The sequence below is a fragment of the Pelophylax lessonae genome, assembly GCF_965119305.1.
Source record: "Pelophylax lessonae genome assembly, chromosome: 2".
In the NCBI taxonomy this organism is placed as follows: domain Eukaryota; kingdom Metazoa; phylum Chordata; class Amphibia; order Anura; family Ranidae; genus Pelophylax; species Pelophylax lessonae.
This window is the reverse complement of record NC_138769.1, coordinates 153,834,180-153,850,032: the sequence shown is the minus strand read 5'-3', so window position 1 is coordinate 153,850,032 and position 15,853 is coordinate 153,834,180. Positions and strand designations below refer to the sequence as shown.

The 15,853-nt window shown below is 42.2% G+C and overlaps 1 protein-coding gene across 1 annotated transcript in view; it reads right to left on the bottom strand.

Moving 5' to 3' along the window:
- The window catches only part of SERPINF1 (serpin family F member 1), a 91,071-nt gene extending 83,661 nt beyond the window's left edge, over positions 1 to 7,410 (bottom strand). Inside the window, exon 1 of the mRNA XM_082244721.1 lies at positions 7,256 to 7,410. The gene's annotated coding sequence lies outside the window, so the exon portion shown is untranslated. The remainder of the gene's footprint in view (positions 1 to 7,255) is intronic.
- Between the last annotated feature and the right edge of the window lie 8,443 nt (positions 7,411 to 15,853).

Below are 15,853 nucleotides of genomic sequence, written 5' to 3'. Positions count from 1 at the left end.
CACATGTGAAAAGAAAATGTTTAATCTCCCATAATGATTATGGACAGCATGATAATAATAATATGTTTGGCTTATTTACCATTCAGTGTATAGGCAAGTGCTTAATGGACAATTAGGGGGTTGGTATGGGGATTTAAACAATATGCCCTTATAGACTACTTTTGCTGTGCTGCCTTCCTTAGCGCAACCATATGACCACAGATTTACATATGTTTCTTAGAAAATTAAATAATTCCTAAAGTTGTGCTGCCCTTGGACCTCACCTATAAAGATGTGACTTCTACTGGCTATGCTGATTTGTGACTGAGACCTTCACTTGTTATTTTTCTGGAGGCTTGCACAAAATGCTGGTGATGTCTTATTTTTCACCTCCATTTGATCAGTAAATTCACATTTTGAATAGTCCAATTATAATACTGACTTATGAGTATTGTGACAGAATGTATTTTACTTAAAGCAGGCACCTATATCAGGGCAAAGACCTCCATAGCATGCAGTGATGAACAAATAGACATAAAAACAAGACAAGTTTTTGAATTACAAATTTTCTGATCTTCATGAATATTTCCATGAAGATCTATCAATTCCTCTTTACTTTATGGAAACTTTTTCTTTTTTGGAGGTCTACTGCTTTCTTCTTGGCCTGAGATGTAACTGATCAAGTACTGTTTGCACCAGGAAGAAGGAGGGGGAAAAATGCTTACATGGAAATATTTAGGAGAATTAGAAAGTGATGTATTGGCAATTCTCCTAATTCCATCATCGCTTATACCGACTATGCAGGGCAATTTTCGGGCAGCTTCAACCACGTTTGAAAGCAAAAATGGATCAAGCTAGCCTATCACTCAAACTACAGGTTATTTTACTATGTTGATAGAAAGTGTTCACGGTAGGTTTCATTCGTTCTTTTAATTGCCTTTGTAAGCAAAGGCTGGCTAAAAACGCTTAAAATTGCTTGACGATTGCTGTAAGTGGCAAGCATGCAGGCAGGAATCAACATCACAACAGCATGCAGTAACCCATACAATCTCTGCCATTCTTAAAAGGAACCCGTAAATGCAGAACTATGGGCAGTGCTTTTTAGGAGGCAGTCAGAGGGTCAGGGTCTCCCTACATAAATGGTCTCAAGAGCTCCAGCCAAAAATAACAATGTTAAAATGAATAGCCCCTTAAAAGATAAAATATGAAAACAAGCTTTTGCTGCAATATTCAGCTTCAATCCAGTTGCCTCGCGTTACTTAATTTTGCCCATTGATGTTCTCTGTGAGGTATGACCAGCATCATTCACCTACCCCTTCTGAGCCCAGGTCACCATGGACCCACCCCAGCCTGTGACTGGACAGTGAATCGAGAAGCAGCACCGTTATAAGTTCACCTCTGTCAGTCTGCTTTTTCCTCCTATTGGCATGCTTCTTGTCAGCACATGAACTGATTGGTTCCGAGCTCTGCTTCTCTCTCACACACTCCAGTCATGCTGTTCAGGGTCCTATTAATGATCTCGATGAAAGGGTGAACAGAACCCTAACATATAAACCCCAAGCCAGGGCTCCACATAGAGAGAGATTAAAACTGGCCATACACCAATTCATTTTGTTAAAAAAAATTAATTTTTTTAACATACCTCCAGATTTTCTAATGGTTGTTGGGAACAAAGTGAGGTTCATATTCAACCATAGTGACAGGGTTATTCGAAGGCACAGGATAGAAATTTTTTCCTAAACAATATACTGTGAATGTGTTTTTTGTTCAGGAAAAAGAAACCAGTCTAATATATCTGGGATTCCAATCAAGTAGCCGGTCCAGACGAAATGTTAAGGGTTTTTGAACATGTTCACTCAATGATGGCAAGACTAAATGCCCTGACGAAAGATTTTTTAAAATTTCTATATGCACCTGTGAATGTTTAAATAAAATTATTTTGCTGTATAGTCAGCTTAAAGTGATTGTAAACCCTTGCATATACCCAGTGAAGTGACTAGCCTCAGCTGATACACAGAGATAAAACAAATCCTCCTACATATGTTGTACCTGTGTATCTGCAGCACTGACTTCTCTACATCTGTTCAAAGTACTGAATTTTAAAGATTGTCTGATAGTTGCGAAAAAAATGGGCGGAGAGCGGAAGTTACACTTTGCAGAGCTCAGTAAGGAGAGCTCTGTCAGCTGATTAGACAGAAGGGACATCCCCCCTCCTCCCTCCCCCTTCACACAGCAACAGAGCTGAGGCTGTCAATCAGCTGGAGCTCCCTCCCCTGTCACCTTTTTTTCTCTTGGTGTCAGAAAAACTTGTAAGAAGTGATTAATGCTGATAGCAGGGGAATGAAACCGCAGACAAAAGTAACATTCTTAATTGAGACAAGTACACACTTCAGAGAGATATGCTTTGCTCGTATTTCATGTTTGAGATTTACAACCACTGAAAACCAAACAAAACCCATCAATTTAACCGCTTTTCAAAACCGCTACATTCAGGGCATCTCCTAAATGTTAACTGTCACAATGTCTTATGCTCTCAACTGAACTGTCATGCCATGGCTGGTGTCATAACTTTGTGTAGCAAAGTGGCAACTGCACATCAAACAGAGGCTTCCTTGGCTGTAAATGATAGGAGGGTTTAGTTCGACTTTAAGGCCGAATATAACCCAAGGCAAGGAACCCACTTCTGAAGGGGTCTCATACAGCTGTTGCAGAACTACTTCTCATGAGGCACTGCAAGGCTGACAGTTACAAGCATGACTCCCATAGGCAGAGGCATAATAGAATTTGTAGTTCCGCAACGGCTGGAGGGCCGCCAGTTTGAGACCCGTGCTCTACTGACTATGCTAAAGGTTGTACAGAGAAGCCATTCCATTCGCATTGCCAGCCACACCAAACATCAATTTTAAAAGTCCATCCTCCCTTGTGAAGTGAGGTTGTAGCACGACTTTGTCCAATCGTCCCATTCCCTGGTTTACTGCAGGAACATGGCGGTTATATCTGAGCCCCCTGGTCATCCACTAAGCCCCAGGCTCTAGCCTAGATTGCCTTATAGATCACCCAGCTCTGGCTCCATAACGTATAAAACTGGAAGCTAAGAGTTTATGTAAATTTCAAAGATGCCAAAGACCATTCTCAGTTGCACATTCCAAGCCAGACACAGGGGATGTTCTGTTTCCAGCATGTGCCTTTTTCATCTGGGGTCCAGGCTTCCCTCTGGACCACCTGGCCAAAATCCTTCCTGTTTCATAGATGAAGAAAAGCATGTTTCTGCAACAGAGGATTCTTTGTAGTCCTGACTGATACAATATGCAGGATTCTGCCATTTCCGTGTGCAGCACAGCTTAAATTTAAATCTATATTTCGATAACATTCTGAGATTGATTCTGTTCTGTTCAGACTGTTCCCGGTTCTAAAATCATCTATAAATGCTTTTTATTCCATAAACCCAGCATGCAACCATCTATTCTTAAATGGCAAAAAAGTTTTCACATGGCAACCGGAGATGCATTAGACTTTGTAGGAGGTAAAAAATGATGAGAATTTTGCCATTTGGGCATCACTGTTCAAAGTTTTCCAGCTGCTGTACAAATGATTTAAAACTACTACCTACAATGCACAGAAAAAGTTAACCTGAACCAAGTTAAAAAGAAACATAAAACTATTACCAATAAATAGGACCTATTCATGCCTAAAGCTGTGCCTGCAGTTCTCAGGTTGTCATGTGCATTGAGTTGCCGTAAATGGTCTATTATTGTTCATTCCTGTGCAAACAATGTCACTAAGCTAAGTTGGCCATAAAGGTTCCTGGCTCCAGACTTAAAGAGGAGTTCCAGCCTAAGGACAATTATCTGTCCAGGGAGCCCGTGATGTCGGCACCCCAAGACGATCCGTCCATCAGGTCCGGCTGCAGGCGCCGGCATTTTTACTAAGGGAAATAGGAAGTCAAGCCTTGCGGCTTTACAACCTGTTTCCTACTGAGCATGTGCAAATCACGCTGCACTTTCTGAATGGTCCCGCTGTCTTCTGGGAGCTCTGTGTCTCCCAGAAGGCAGCGGGGGGGGGGGGAGAGAAGGGGCCAGAAATTACGTACATCTTACCCGGAAGTGGGAGCGGCTACCTGGTTTTGACAGGTATCTGCTCCCCCCCGAAAGGTACAAAATGTGGCAGCGGAGGGGGGAAGGAAGCAAACAAGCAGAGCTTCCCCTTTTGGGTGGAGCTCTGATTTAGGTGTAGTACTCAGTAGTCGTTTTTTGTTTTGTTTAACCCAGCAGAGCTGAGCGGGAAAAAAATGGACCGCTCAGGTTGGAGCCGCTGTTAGTACAGCGATCTCCCCTGCTGTTCAATTGTGTTCTGACGGGGACGGCCTGCCGCCAGAACACTCCGGCCAGTGCTGAGAGCGATGATCAAGAGCCGATCGGCAGACCTTTTTTGGTCATGCCCCTCTACTGCAGTACACACGGGCCAAATGTTCGCCGGTTCCTATTGAACTGGCCGTTGCCACACAAATACTCTGCCTTTGTGTATTAGGTTTAGGTTCACATTTGATCAGAATGATCTGTCAAAAGTTGGGTCATACATATGAATAGTTAGACGCTCAGCAGATTTTCATACTATAGGGCAGTGGTGGCAAACCTTGGCACCCCAGATGTTTTGGAACTACATTTCCCATGATGCTCATGCACTCTGCAGTGTAGATGAGCATCATGGGAAGTGTCGTTCCAAAACATCTGGGGTGCCAAGGTTTGCCATCACTGCTATAGGGGTACCATGGAAATGAATCGCACAATGGGGCTGACAGCAGAGTCAAGAATGAGAAATTTATGGTCCATAGCAACCAAATAGAGTTCTTGTGACCACAAAATGAAAGGCGAAACCTGAGTGGTTGTCATTGACAAAAACGCAATGTGCTTCTATCATTTACTGCAGCTTTTAAATCAGTCCCAAAAACATATAACTATGTGGACACGTTAGTGCTAATGTTAACCTGACAGATGTCCAAGCATATTGAGAGACATCTGCATGAATTAGGGTGCTGTGGATCCAGCAATTATTTTTATTATTACAGGTAGCTCTGTAGATTAAAAAAGCGATTAGAATATTCTATATTTACGTTCGTAATGCTTGAATTGGGTATGAGTGATGTTACTTTACAAAGGATTCTTAGCTAAGTTTAAACCTTGAAAACAGATCAGTTAAAGCTCAAGCTAACCAAGGTGAACAGCAATCCAGCACTTATGCCAAAATGTTCCTTCTGATGTGGGAGGGAGGGATGGAAAAGAAACGTGGCATGGGGAATAGAGGTGCACAACATACTGTATACTCTCAATGATGTGAAAAGCTGGGACTTCTAGTTCTATCATCATACCTTACCATAAATGAAGACATAGAAAATAAATTGAGTCTGCAAAATGTTCTCCGCATTGTAGGGGACAATATGAAGCTAGGATCAAAACAAGGAGACATGACCTCAAACTAGCAGGAGAAAAGTTCAAAACTAACCCTAAAAGTTATTATTTTTACTGAACGAGTAGTTGATGCTTGGAATAGACTCCCAGCATAGGAAGTGAGTCAGTCAACAAGAAGTTAATTGAAACAGACTTTGGACAAATATAAATCTACAGTATACTCAAACAATAAAGTAAAAAAACATACAAAATTATATATAGATAATACAAAATGACAGGGCACAGCCAATGGACCACTTGGTCTTTTTTTCTGCCTTCACTCTTGTTTAGGCACCCGTTCACACCCAAAGGTTTTTCTGCTTGTTGCTCTTCACCTGACTATGCTCAACATGCAGAATTCTATTCTTTCTAACTGTCCCAGTTCACATTTGGACGCCCTACACCCTACGCTTAAAAATAAAGTACATAAGCTTATTTTTGAATATATTCAGGCATTTTGGTTCCATAAACTACAATACTCAAGGGACAAACTCCTGAAGATTCATACATATGCAAAAACGCTTGTAAAATGCCTATTATATGTCTGAAAAATGGGATAGATGATAGAACTACATGTTCCAGCTAATATATAGACTCTCATTTATCATTTTATTATTTTTTTCGAGAGGTTGAGAGACCCCATTGTTTTGTGGGACTCTCTCATTCCCCTCTTCCTCCTACTCAATTGTATTTACAGGGATGTGGCAATAGTAGGATATAGAGTATCTTTCATTCTCTTTTATATCATTTTATTATTATTACTGCATACATCAGGTTTTATTGTGTGACTGAGTAAATTATGTAATGCACCATTCAGCGTCTGCAAATGAAAATGTATACAATGACAACAAAAGTCTGTTATCATATCATACAGGGAAGCTGGCCATACAATCAACTGAAATTGCAAACACAACGATTATATGTACAATTTATTGTAAATCAATTACTGTCTGGGAGAAAAATACGATAGAATGATGAAAATAATCATTTGATATGTCATACACATATTAATTATATTGATCTATCTACTTTCCTACAATCAGATATTCTGTCCTGACTGATCAGAACTTAATGGAACTAATTCATTTTGCTCAGAATCAATAAATGACAAAATAAGTTTCTTTTTGATAAATCACAGATTTTATCATATTGTCCAACCCTGTGAAGAATTGAATGATCAGATCATTACATGTATGGCCACCGTAACTCAACAAAAGTAATTTACTTAATCAACTTTTTTGTCGAAAGGAGCCCGGCTGAAAATTGTTGGCCGACAAGAGCCTGCAGCCAATCAGCTGCAGACACAGTTTAGGTATTCTGACAGCTGGCACTGCCAGAATACAATGACCCAGAAGGGGGGGGGGACTCATCCATCCATGCCATTTGTGTGGATAAAAAAATCCAATCAATTTCTTTCCTTTAACCCGCAAGCTGAACGAAAGAAATCTGTGTATGTCTGGCATGAGCCTGCAAAAACGTTTTAATTTGCTCTAAACTGATGAAAGCTACAGATTTTCCAGGCTGGCACTTAAATCAATTCTTTAGAAAAGCATTCCCATTTTCTTGACAAATTAAGTGATCTCCAGGATGTCCTATGGCTTGCATTATATTGTAAAATATGTACAGGAGGCAGCCACCAAACTGACCACACTGCCACTAAGTCATTCAATAACCTCCTGTTGGAAAGCAGATCTTGCAGACAGAAGCCTATGACCCTATAAATTGCCTATCTCTACAATATCAGATCAGTTGATTTCTATTCCCTAACTCCAGCATGTCATAGTGGAAAGTTGTAGGGCTGAGAAGTTACAGAGAGAGGATGGCACTCATACCTTAGTAGGCAGGGATCCTTTCACCCACGAGTGCTGAGTGTTGAGGTTTGCCTGGCTCCCACCCCCAGGTGGTGGCTCTGATGATCTGAATGTAGGGAAGCCCCCTCTTTATCTGTCCTTTAGATGTGAGAGTACATGAGGTGGAGCTGAGGGCGGCTCTGAGCACACACAGCTGGACTGGGAGGGAGTCATTCCTCTTATTACTCATCCTGGAGATGTGGCATTCCTAGGAGCTCCTACAGATGTGAGATTTGCCATCACACTCCATCACAATACAACACCGCATGATAAAGAGGAATCCATACATAAAGATCTATTCTCTGATTAGATCTCCGCTGATCAATATTTTTAATCACGCTTTCTTATAGATTGTTGTTTTGTTATTATTGCTTTTGTGTTGTTGGTGCTTCTTTTAAAGACTAATAGCACCCCGGGCTGATATTTTAGGTTTGTGTGGCTGATGGCACATTGAAAAACAACATATATCTGTGGGATCCCGTTGGGTTATCCTATTATATAGCAGTGCATAGAATTAAACAATGCTTCTAAATGTATTTATTAAAGGTATTTATATAGCACCAACAATTTATGCAGTGATTTACATATTGTATATTCATATCAAACACACCCAAAACACTGCACACTCTAAATGTACAAATCTCTGTGCAACGGCTACTCAAATTGTTGTATACTAAACACATAAAACCAGTGCTTACAAAACTACTACAAAGTGTGATAATCACAATTTTGGAGGTGGGCATACATTTTGAACACTCTACAATTGATATATTTTGTGATTATCACTCTTAGTAGTAGTTTTGTAAGCACTGTTTTTTATGATTTTTTGTATATTTAAATCAGTCTCTGCCTTAAAGGAGCTTACAATCCATGGTACCTATCTCATATAAACGCACACGCAAACTAGGGCCAATTTGAAGAGGAAGTAAACCCTCATAAAAAAAACGAGAAAAAAAACCTGTAAAGACAAAGGCATAATGAGCTAGTATACTAGCTCATTATAAAATACTTACCCTAAAATGAAGCCCCCGCAGTGTCGCCTGCTCATCAACAGGACGGCCGACATGTTCAGCCGTCCTGCTTCCTTGTTCGCGTCCTCCGTCCATTTGATTGGCCGGAGGCGCAATTACATCACACCTGCACATGCGCACGTGAGCAGCCGTTCACGGCACAGGGCTCTGAAGGAACGACATGGGTGGCCATTCCTTCAGAGTGCAAGCGCCGATGATGTCATCAGCTGCATGCACTGTAAATATCTCCTAAACGGTGCAAGTAATTTAGGCTTACCTATAGGTAAAAGACTTTAAAGTGGGTTTACAAGTGGGTTTTTTTTTTGTTAAAAATAACAAACATGTTATATTTACCTGCTCTGTGTAGTGGTTTTGCACAGAGCACCCTGGGTCCTCCTCTTCTCGGGTCCCTATTCTGTGCTCCTGGCCCCTTTATCCTGTTAAATCCCCGCACAGCAAGCAGCTTGCTTTGGAGGCACCCGAGCCGCAGCTCTGTGTGTCCATTCAGTCACAGAACCACAGCTCTGCCAAGCCCCCTCTCTCTCCTCATTGGCTCACAGACTTTGATTAACAGCAGCGGGAGCCAATGGTGCCACGTTGACATCTCAGCCAATGAGGAGGAAGAGTCCTGGGCAGCCGAGACACTCCTGCAACATCGCTGGATAGAGACGGGGCTCATGTAAGTATTAGAAGGGCTGCTGCACCCAGAAGGCTTTTATCTTAATGCATAGTATTCAGTAAGATAAAAAAAAAAACCTTCAGCCCTTACAACCACTTTAAAGCCCGACTCCCGGAAAACTAAAAGCGGTGCCCACACTGCAAGGTTTAACAGCTCGTTTCTGTCTAAAAGTCAGCGAAAGCACATTTACTTACCTGATTCTCTGGTCTCCTAGGGCCTATGGCCCCTTCATCAGTTTTGATGATGTCAGAGGGCCTTACCAGGGCAGAAGAGGCTACAGTCTAGCAGCACAGAGGAGCCTGCTAGGGTAGATGATTAGGTAAGTAAAGCTGTTTTACCCAGTCTCCTTAGACAGGAACGAGCAGGGGTACGTACATTGGTACATTGCATTAGAGAATTTTACTTTTCTCAGAATTCAGCTTTAAGCTGGACATACATGTATACATTTCTTATGTTCAGTCTTCAGCCTGAACAAAAGAAATCCAACAGATTTCTCAATCCACACTGACAGTGCAGATGGACGAATCACCCTGCTGGGCTTTTGTATTCTGACAGCACACAGCGCCGGCTGTCAGAATACCTAAAGAGAGACTGCTTCTGATTGGATTCACAGGCTGTTCAGTTGGCTCCTACAACAAAAGTCAAATGAACAATAGTGCTGACAGCATCATACCCTGCTCAAATTTCAGCCGAGCCAGCAGGAATCCACTAAAGTTCAAGTAGTGTATGGCCAGCCTTAGGCCCCTTTCACACGGACGTTCCGTATGTCCGTAAATCACCCCATCCGTTTGCGGGTGATTTACGGACATAATGAATGTCTATGGAATTGCGGATGACTATCCGCTGACATCCAATTTGCGTCCTTTCAGTTCTGTTCTGTTTTTTGGAACGGAACAGAACCCTATTTTTGTTCCGTTTAAAAAAACGGAACGGATGCAAAATCGGATGTCAGCGGTGTCATCCGTTGACATCCGCAATGCCCATAGACATACATTATGTCCGTATATCATCCGCAAACAGATGGGATGATATGCGGACATACGGAGTCCGTGTCCGTGAAAGAAAAAAAAAAGTGCCGGAGCGGATCGCAATACGGTCCGCTCCGTGTGAAAGAGCCCTTAGACAGGAGCCAATTTTCTTACCTATGTGTCTTTGCAGTGCTGGAGGAAACTGCAGTACTAAAAGCAAATCTACACAAGCACAAGGAGAACATGCAAACCTATACTGATAAACAACATATACTGTAAAAGTCAAATGAACAATATTGCTGACAGCATCATACCCTGCTCAAATTTCAGCTGAGCCAGCAGGAATCCACTAAAGTTCAAGTAGTGTATGGCCAGCCTTAGACAGGAGCCAATTATCCTACCTATGTGTCTTTGCAGTGTTGGAGGAAACTGCAGTACTAGAAGCAAATCTACACAAGCACAAGGAGAACATGCAAACCTATACTGATAAACAACAATATACTGTATATACTGATAGCGTCCTGGCTCTGATTCAAACTGAGAATGCTAGTGTTGCAAGGCAGACCTGCTAAGCCACTGTATTATCAAATTAAGGTGTAATTCTGTTTATTATGAATGACTATGTGCTCTTGTATACTGAAAATGTCACTCCCCCCCCTCCTTTGAAGCCACTCTGTTGCTTCACCTAAATAATGTAAATAATAAAAAAAAAAAATTTTTACAAGCAGTTGCTCAAACACCATAAAGTTTTAAGGATGATATAAATAATCATAATATAAAGTCTTTTAAAAATAGCTTATAAAGTGCACAGGTGCTCCAAACTCCAAATGAACAAGCTGCTGAAGTACTTCATGTAAACATGCCGTGAGGTGTAACACACTCCCCTCTTGTATCCCCACTCACCAGAAAAAATGGAGCCACAGCTTTTCAGTCTTGGGGTCAAAACAAGCTTGTGTCTGCTGAAATGGCTTCCAGATCGCTTTAACAATTGAACCGAGTCCCAATAGCTGTTAGTCTTGGGGTAACTTTAGTCACCTTCAGACTCAATGAAATAGATAGTACTCATAGTGAAGTACAGTAAAAAAATAATTTTATTGCGCAGAATAAAAGTTACTTACAGGATCTGCAGATAATAAAAGCATAGACAAGGTCCTTTAATGACGCCCTGGGGGAGAGGTGAAACGCGTTGACACATTTCCAGTTTTCGTGCAACCAACGTCACTTTCTGTCCTCCGTGGAATGCATGCCACTGTGGCAATCCTGGAAGAGCTTATATTATTGTCTCTATGTTTTTATTATCTGCAGATCCTGTAAGTAACTTTTATTCTGCACAGTAAAATTATTTTTTTACTGTACTTCACTGCGAGCACTATGAGTATGGACACAATTCCTAGAGTGTATTTAATGCAGTATACCATCCTAATACTTAAGCTCGTAATAGTATACTGGCCCACATATACCCAGTCTAAACCAACTGCATCCCATATTTAGCCCTGGAATAGAGGACTGGGATTTTCACGGCAGAGATTGAATCTCTGCAGAAACAGAGATTTAACCACTTACTGACCGCCGCACGACTATCTACGTCAGCGGTCAGCCCCTCACAGGCAAAGTGAAGTAGATCTACGTCGCTCGCCTGTGAGGCTCTAGGGGGTGAACGCGTGCCGCCGGAGGCGCGTTCCCGCCCCCGCTCGCTCCCTAACATCTCCACACATGTGACCGGCGGACCCGATGTCCGCCGGTCACTCGCGATCGTCCGGTGGAGAGGGAGGAAGGCAGGCGGCTGATGTAAACAAAGCCGCCTGCCATTCTCCCCTGTGTAATGACAGAGATCATACGGTTCTGCTATGCAGGATCGTATTTCTCTGTTGTTACACGAAAAGCCACGCCCCTTTACAGTTAGAAACACGCCCCTAGGGACACACTTTCTGTTCATATTTATAGCACTGATTACTGTAGTAATGTCACTGGTAACCCCAAAAGTGTCAAATATGTCAGTCAAGGGTCCGATCTGTCCGCCGCAATGTCGCAGTCCCGCAAATAAAAATCGCAGATCGCCGCCATTACTCGTTAAAACAAAAAAAACAACAAAAATTACAAAAATCTTTCCCTTAGTTAGTAAACGCAATAACTTTTGCGCAAACCAATCAAAATACTCTTATTGCGATTTTTTTAACCATAAATATGTAGCAGAAAACAAATTGGCCTAAAATGTTAAAAAAAATTAGATTTTTAAATTTTTTGGGGGGGAATTTCATATAAAAAAATGTGAAAAATATTGTTATTTTTTCAAAATTTACGCTCTTTTTTTGCTTACAGCGCAAAAAGTAGAAATCGCACAGGTGATCAAATACCACCAAAAGAAAGCTCTGTTTGTGGGAAAAAAAGGACGTCAATTAAGTTTAGGTACAGCGTCGCACGACCGCGCAATTGTCCGTTAAATTCACGCAGTGCCGAATCGCAAAATAGGGCCTGGTCAGGAAGGGGGTAAAATCTTCCGGGGCTTAAGTGGTTAAAGCTAACTGAGGAAGTAAACTACTGATGCTTAACGATAACAATCCTTACTTTGGAATTATCCCAAATATTCCCTACAGTTCTATAATCACCAAGTCTGCCAGTGATGGGAGCATTTTTGTGTGAATTCACGATGTGAGCAGCTGCTAGGCCTGCCAATGACAACGTTGTCTATTTTTACTCTTGGCTTGGTGTAAGTTTTTCTATGTAAATTGTAATTTAATATTGTAAAATAAAGCTGTGATCCTTTATACTTTACATCGCTTGATCCCTTCTATAACTACCTTGTGGACCTTTAGTAAAAATACATTTTTGAAAAGAAAGTGGGTCCAGAAGCAAGTCAGGTTGGTAATGGGAGGTCAGAGTGGCAGAGGAAACACAGGAACATGAGCACTGGAGAGCTGAAGATCAACCAACGTTCTCTGAACGTTGCTGTTCTCCTTTTAGATCTTAGATGAGGACTTGTTCGGGTGTGTGAATCCCTGCGTCAGTATGTTCAGATCACTGCACTTGAGTTTCTGAATCTGCTGTAGCCATTATGTGCCATTATGTGGCATTATGTGGCTCCTTTTCTACTGGGTCTATTTATAATACATTTTGGTCATCATTTCTGTAATAGATTAATTCCTATAACCGTCAGCTCCATCTAGTGGCCAAACTCCAGTATTTTTGCTCACTGAGGTATTTTAGAACGTTTTACTGCATTTTGGCCACTAGATGGAGCTGATAATCACAGGAATTTTATTACAGAAATTATGGCCAAAATGTATGCTTGCACAAATGTGTGTGACATTTGACCTGTGAACCAACTTTCGTAACTAGACCCTTATGTGTTAGATTTTTGGTTCTAAATTGTGGACAATGCAACAGAAGTTCTGGAACACACAGAGGTGGAGGTGGATGGGAACACACAAACTACCAGGTGGAGAAGTGTGAAGAATTATAGTAGTATGATGGAGTCTTGGAGTATCTAAGACATAAACTAACCATTTTCTGACTCAGTCTTCCTTGGTAAAATATATATTTTTTTATTTAGGATAGCGTTAGCGGAGGATAATAACCACTGTCAGTTTTTTTTTTGCCCATCTGTGTCCTATTGGGGAAATTCCCATCCACTTCCTTTCCCAAATCATAACAGGAAGTGAGTGGAAAGCCCACCAATGTGAGGGAATCCCTGGTTGTCCCAGTTGGAAGAATTCTCCTTCTTTGTTGTCCTGATGAAAACCCAAAATAGGTGATTTCTGTTTACTTTCAAGCTGATTTTGTCTTTTCTGTCACTTTATTCAGTTTGTTTGGAATTTGAAATCTGTCGTACGAGAATTTTCGTACCTTTAGTAACCTCTCCATTTTCGATGTGCGACTAGCATGCAAAAAAAAAAACCTGAACAATATGTCGTCCAATTTTCAAATTGAGTGTACGGTCCATTAGGAGGGTTATAATTATAATCGTTTACAGCTCAAATCAGGGTATCACAGGTGTTGCTGAAATAATCCTTAATTCTCACAATATTCCATCACCTTCATTATCCCCCTCAGTGGAATAATAATCTCTGCTTCACCAGTTATTAAAACCCAAATAAGATTAAAAATGCTCACAATAAATGGATAAGAAAAAAAAAACAGAAACTTAGAATAATCTTTGCCACAGCTTAAAGGGGAACTACGCTGCATCTGAGCACCACAAACCAAAAATATGAAATTCATTTCTAACCACTTAGGGACCGCCCCTATAGCATTTTTACTGTTACAGGGCGGCAGCTAGGTGCAGGATCGCGAATATATACAAACAGAACTGAGAGCTGCTTTTTTAAACAAGTCAGATTGCCGTTCTCTCAGCAGGGAAGGGATGGAATTTGTGTCCATGCAAAGCAGTTAATACATTCTATCTCTTCCCCTAGTAAAAGCACCACCCACACTACAATAAAACCCTGGAACTGGCTGATGTTGCCGATATTTTTGTGACGTCATTCTGTCTTCTTAGGCCACCTTCCTCGCCTTGGACAGCCTGGTCTGGAGTCGGGACTAGTCTCGCAAGAGTTTATCACAGCCATACACCCACCCACAGCAGCCCGGTGCCAGCCAGCCACCCACATCCACAGGCCCTGTACCAGCCAGCCAGCCAGCCACCCACAGGCACTGTACCAGCCAGCCACAGGCACTGTACCAGCCAGCCACCCACAGGCCCTGTACCAGCCAGCCACCCACAGCCCCTGTGCCAGCCACCCACCCACCACAGGGTGCCAGCCAGCCTACCCACCCACCCACCACAGGGTGCCAGCCAGCCATCCACCACAGGGTGCCAGCCATCCACCACAGGATGCCAGCCAGCCACCCACCCACCACAGGGTGCCAGCCAGCCATCCACCACAGGGTGCCAGCCATCCACCACAGGGTGCCAGCCAGCCACCCACCCACCACAGGGTGCCAGCCAGCCATCCACCATAGGGTGCCAGCCATCCACCACAGGGTGCCAGCCAGCCACCCACCACAGGGTGCAAGCCAGCCAGACACCCACCACAGGGAGCCAGCAAGCCAGCCATTAAGCATTAAACACAAATTAACATGTTCAGTACCAGATTTGTGTCAAAAACTGCCTATATTTTTTAAAACTTTAAATGTACAAAATATCGGCCCATATCAGCGGTACGTTGTGACCAAAATATCTTTATCGGCCCTGAAAAAACCCTATCGGTCTATCCATAGAAAGGACATACATTTTACTACAGTGTCTCACAGCTGTAGTAATTGTAATTGTTTAATTGTCAGTTAAAGTAATGCAGTGCCATATCGCAAACAAAGGCCTGCTAATGAAAGGGGATACATCTTTCTGAGGTCAAGTGGTAAAATTCAAAGCAGACTCATCCATTCATCCTAGTCTTATCCAAGTCTCAATGCTTTCTTTTGCTGAGAAATCACTTTGAAAAACACCCCCTAGTATTTCTGGCAGTGGCCATCTTGAGTAAGGGCAGATGATTCATGTAGCATTTACTTCCTGGAATCCATCTGCCCTTAGCTCAAGCATGCAGACAGGAGGGTGTGCTTAGCTGAGGAAACTCCGCCTTTCCTCCTGAAGACATCATTTGCCTAGGCCTGCTAGCAGCATAAGGATTAAAAATAGTGTTGATTGAGAGTGCGAATTTCCGCTTTAAGCATTCAATTCACAGCCTGCCTTAAGCTATCCTGCACACCTTGGTCTGTGTGAACCAGCCAGCATTAACTTACACATGTCTGATTGTGTACACTTCTGACCTCCCTTTCCTCAGCTACATAGAGTATACAGCCTTGTGTTCTGGCAGTCAGGCAAAAACATAGTCTCACGCCCAAAACAAGATAGAGGCGGGCTGAGTGGCGCTCAATCAATCATAGGCAACATTATATTCTCTGAGTAAATATTAGACTTCCTCTCATT